This window comes from Arachis ipaensis, chromosome B04, assembly GCF_000816755.2.
Source record: "Arachis ipaensis cultivar K30076 chromosome B04, Araip1.1, whole genome shotgun sequence".
NCBI classification, from domain to species: Eukaryota; Viridiplantae; Streptophyta; class Magnoliopsida; order Fabales; family Fabaceae; genus Arachis; species Arachis ipaensis.
The window spans coordinates 125,819,199-125,824,658 of NC_029788.2; the positions used below are offsets into that span (position 1 = coordinate 125,819,199).

Sequence of the window (5,460 nt, forward strand, 5' to 3'; positions counted from 1 at the left end):
TATACTTAAAAATGATACAATATTATTAATTATTTTTTAATTATTTTACATATATATTATATATATTATATATATATTGAGATGAGTATTATTTAAACTAAACTCGCCCTGCTTAAGATCTTGTCTCATGCGGATAGGGTTGGGGTGGTAATCTGCGGATTCGAGTAGTGTTGGTATTCTTACATGAAAGAGGTGTATTACAAATCTCACAACGCTTAAAGATAAAGTATTTAGATAGGCTATAAATATGAGACATTTCTTATTTTATAAGCTAGTTTTTGAAATTGCGTTAAGCCTATTCAATCTCAATTCTAATATGATTTCAGAGTTTTTATGACTTAAAAGTTTTGAATTTAATCCTTGTTGATTAAAAAAAATTTAGTATAAGACAATAAAAAAAGAAAAAAAATCTATATAAAAAATCACATAAATCTAAAAAGAGAATATTGTTTGAGGGGATATGTCAGAAATATAGTTCATGTGATAATCTATTTAATCTAATGTTGTTGGATCACCTACCTATAAATATATTTACATTCCGACAGTCATTCTTAAGTGTGAACGAAGTGTATTATAATTCACACTTTACTCAAAAATAAAATTTTTAGATAACTTATAAATGTGAGATATCTCTTAACTTATTTCATGAATTAATTATTGGAATTATATACTCAAACCACTCGATCTCAATTCTAATAAGAACTATATTTTGTTAGAGTTGTAATTGATTTATCTATAAACAATAAACTTTGATATGAGTGGTATATTTGAATTTAACTAACCTTTCATTCACAATACTTTTAAATATTAGTCTTTTGCTACTGAAAGAATCTTGGTATGAATCAATGCTGTAGAATTATCCAGAACCAATATTGAAGATCGAATAAAATGGTGATGATTGAATATTGCTGAATGATTCTATATTGTTAAAGATTGAGTGAAAGAATGTTGAAATACACTTCAAGCCATTGTGTCCTTATATCACTACAAAAAAAGGGTTAAAATGGCGGTTTTTTAAGGTAATTACGGCGGTTACAACTGTTATTATTGTCGAAAATGGCGCCTCCAAGAAACGCCGGAATTCTGGGCGCCATTCTGGTTATTACGGCGGTTTTTGGGCGGTTAAAATGGCGGTTTTTAACCGCCATTTTAACCAAATAAAACGGCGGTTTTGTTGTTGTTTAAAATGGCGGTTTGTAACCGCCGTTTTTACCTGGGTTTAATGGTATCCTCCTCGTTTAAAATGGCATTTGTAACCGCCATTTTTACCTGGGTTTAATGGCATCCTTCTCGTTAAAAATGGCGTTTATAACCGCCGTTTTTACTTGTATTTAATGGCATCCTTTTCGTTTAAAATGACATTTCTAAACGCCGTTTTTACCAGGGTTTAATGGCATCCTTTTCGTTTAAAATGGCATTTTTTAACTGTTGTTTTTACCGGATAAAAATGATATTTTTTTTATCTTTTAAAAATGCAGTTTTTTACTATTATTTTTATCTTGCTATATAAATAATTTTTTTTATTAAAATTCCAGAATAACAAAATCATAATCCATACACAAAATATTATATAACTCAAAGTATTAAACATAATATATGATTTTTAGTATTACAAATAAAAAATAATGACTCCTATACAAAGTATCAAACTAGGAAATATTGTTAGTTCTATTACATTGGGAGTTTTCTTAGAGATGCTCAACAAATTTGCTACAAATCATTCCAACATTTTCATTGTTCATGTCCGTGTAAATAAATATTACCTGCAAAAGAAAATTGAACGTTAGAAATAAATAGTTGCTCAAATAAATATCAAACTACCAATATTTTGAATTAAAAACTAAACCAACAGGCTCACAAGAGGGACTAGATATTAAAAAAATTTATTCATTAATATATATATTCTAAAGGTAAGAAAATTATTCTTGTATGTACATTTTGATTTTTTTAGTCAACTCATCATCATCCTCAAGATTTCTATCTAGGCCTCCATTTGCATCTCGTCTCCTTTTTGTAGAATCAGCACTGCCATTGCTGCTTTTATCCAACTTGTAATACTCATTAATAGTATTTTTAATGGTTTCCAGTATCTAATCACCATAATTGCTTACCTTGGCCCTGTGTTAAACAGAAACATCTGTGAATGCCGACTCAGTTAACCAGTACATTTGATTAATTCGTAGAATGAACTTACTTGCTCATGCCATTGAGTTCAAGGAGTTCTTCCTTTGTTCTTGGTACTTTCTTGCTCATCAACTGCAACAGAGAATTACTATATAACAGAAACAGCAGCTCATCAGATGCTTACCATTCAAAGACAAAATTTTAATTGAATTAAACTATTCATAATCCATTACTGCATAAGATTAAATGAGTTATATACAACATTTCAGTATGCTTTAGCTGGAGTATCAATTTGAAATGGTTTAGAGAACCAATCATGGAAGGCTTTTCTATTGTCAAGCTCAGCATCGCACAAAATTGCAAGCTCCTTTGTCTTTTTCAACAAACCGTTCCTTCGCTTCGAGAACGTCACTTGCCTGCTCGTGGAATTGTCGATCCTCCTTATCGCGATCTTCCCTCTCCCCATTGCTCTCAATCAAAACCCTAACTCCTCGATCCAGAATCACCGTTTCTGTTCATCACAGATCAACAACCAAAACTTCAATTTCACCAAGAGTGAAGGAAAAGAAAAGTCAAAAATAGAAAAAAATGAACTAAAAAGACAGCTCAAGGAACAACCAGAAGAGAGTGAAAACTGAAAGCATCGATTCGTCGGAGAACACCGCTGAGAAGATCGTCACCGGATCAGCGCTGGAGAAGATCGTCACACAGATCGTCGTTTCCGATTTCAGTCGCTGGAGAGCGCTGCTGAGAAGATCACTGGAGCAGCTTCACTTTTGTAGGGTTTCACTTTCACCAGAACAGCGTTAAGATTTTTCTTGGGTTTGGGCCTTTTTTTTTTTAATAATGACTTCGATAATGGCGGTTAAAAACCGCCTAAATCCCCAAAAAGTGCAGTTTTAGAAAATTTCATTATGGCAACAGCATAAAATGCCATAATACCTTAATATTATGGAGGTTCTTTAAAACCTCCGTAATATAAATGCCATTTTAAACTCTTTTTTTTGTAGTGTATAGCCTTCTAACAGCATTGGCTAAATAAGGAAAGGAAATTAAACTAATTCTAACTAATTCTGTTACAAACCAGATAATAGAATTTTGAACTCTAACTAAATTCCTTTTTCCTCATTCTCTCTATTAGCTACCCATAAGTGTTAATTATTGGAAATTCAGTTTCCGAAAAGAAGATTAATCATGAATGTTGTCTGTCGATCATGGATAATTATTTGAGAGAAAAAAAAGGTGTGCCCTTTAATACAAATTATTTGAATTCTTAATATATTTAATGTATTAAAAATATAAAAAATAATTTATTTAACAAAATATTTTTTATGATATTCTAACTAGTGTTTTTAGCATTGTTGTCAGATTTGCGAGTTAACTCGTAAATTCGTACGAGTTAACGAATTTAGGTAGTGAAATCGAGTTAATTCAGACACAAACTCGTTCTTGAATAAATTCGAGTAGACTCGACTAGACTCGCATAAACTCGGTCAAATTCATCGCGAGTTTAAGAGCGAGTTTGCGAGTTTGTATTGGGTGCCCATTTTGGCAAAAAACGATGTTGTTTTGACATTTTGGCCAAAAAAAAATAAAATGAAAAAACGCTACCCACTTATCCTAAATCCCTAATTGGCTCGGTGACTCCTTCTTCCCTCACTCTCCGATGTTCTCTCTTTCTCACTCACTCATTGTTCTGACTTCACTCGTTTGCTGTTCATCGACGTTCTCCGCCGGTTGGCGTTGCTGCTCCTTTGACTGCTCAGCTTTGCGCACGGCCCTGCGTCTCACTCTCTGCTCTGCTTCTCGCCTTCTCCTTATCTCGCTCTCTGTTCTCTTTTATGCACGTCGAGCCTCTTTTGTGTCCGCCACACTGCTGTCGAGCCTCTACCGCCTCTATTGATCTACTCTGCTTTGCTGCCATCGTTCACCATTTCTCTACCTACACTGTTGCACGACCTTGCCGCTTCTCTTCCTGCATGACCGCGCCGCTTCACTGCCTTCATTCAGTTATGTTTTTTTAAAAAGATTTTATTGTTGTTACTTGAGTTGATTACTGACTTTCTGAATTTTCTAGCTGTTACTTATTACTAATTTTAATTTTTTAGTTGTTCTGGCCTCTGGAATTATATAAATTATGAATGTTTGAATTATGATCATTGTTAATTCATTTTTTTGAATATCTAAATTCTGATCATTGAAAGCTATTGTAGTTACAAATTTAGTAAATTACAATGTTATTGTGTTTCTGTGTTAGTATATGATATGGTTCAATGTTCATAATTGATTATTTGATTTAGGAAAAGAATTTTTATTTAAGAACAAACTTACTAATTTGATTATTTATTATTGTTGATTTAGGGATAAAATGTTTGAAAATGTTGGTTTAGGGACAAGATGGCGAAGATTAGAATATTAATGTCATGGAAGATGAAGATATTGAAAGATTTCAGTTCGACTTTTAGTTTATTAGGCCATTTACTTGTTATTTTGTTATTTTCTTTTTTTGTGATTGTGTTATTTGAAACTTTGATTGTGTGTAGATTCTATGTTAAACTAGATGCATACTTGTGAAGGATTTGAATGTATGTTCTAAATTATCCGTTATAGTTGTGGTACTATTTTAATTTATTATATGTTTTGAAGTTGAACTTGTTAATTTTGAATGCCTAAATTTGAGTATATATATTGTATAATGTTAGGAAGGAAACAAAATAGAGATTACAATTTACAATACTCTTAAAATAAGAAAGCAGACAAATTAATCAAATTACCTAATTAATTAAGACAAAACATATTCAATACAACTCATGAAACGCCATTAGTAACTAGTGTTCATGCTCAGAGTCAAATCACTTTAATGATGTCGCATCAGATTGAAACTAAAATGTCGATCACTCTTGAATTATTGAGCATGTCCGTATGATTCAGTCTATATTTCAGATTCGTCTCAACTAAGAGCAGCAACAAGCTAAGGAATGGGACTACGTTTGCTTCAAGTGAACAAGTACGTTAGGTGTTTTTCTACTTTAATTTCTAACGTGTGTAAATGTGTAATTTATTTTAGCAAATTGACCTAGGTTATCTAGCAAGTCGCAAGATAACAATTACGGCAGCAAAGGGTGAAGTGGCGGATAATGTTGCACCAAGTAGTTAAATAAAAATTTGTCATGATACTAATTTTTTAAAAAAAATTTAAATTATTAGGTGTAAGTAATATAAACGATTATATCTCTATAAAAATACAAAAATGAGATATTACAAATTTAATTATATTACAATGAAAAAAAATCACATATATTATTTCTGACAAAATTGAAGGAAAGTTAAAAGTCA

General features: G+C 31.6%; 1 long non-coding RNA gene across 1 annotated transcript; it reads right to left on the reverse strand.

The window, feature by feature from the left end:
- On the reverse strand, window positions 1,556–2,273 carry LOC107638117. Its single transcript, XR_001619739.2, has 3 exons — window positions 2,195–2,273; window positions 1,936–2,118; window positions 1,556–1,763 (listed from the first exon to the last, which is right to left on the reverse strand). It is a non-coding gene; the product is annotated as an uncharacterized LOC107638117 (long non-coding RNA).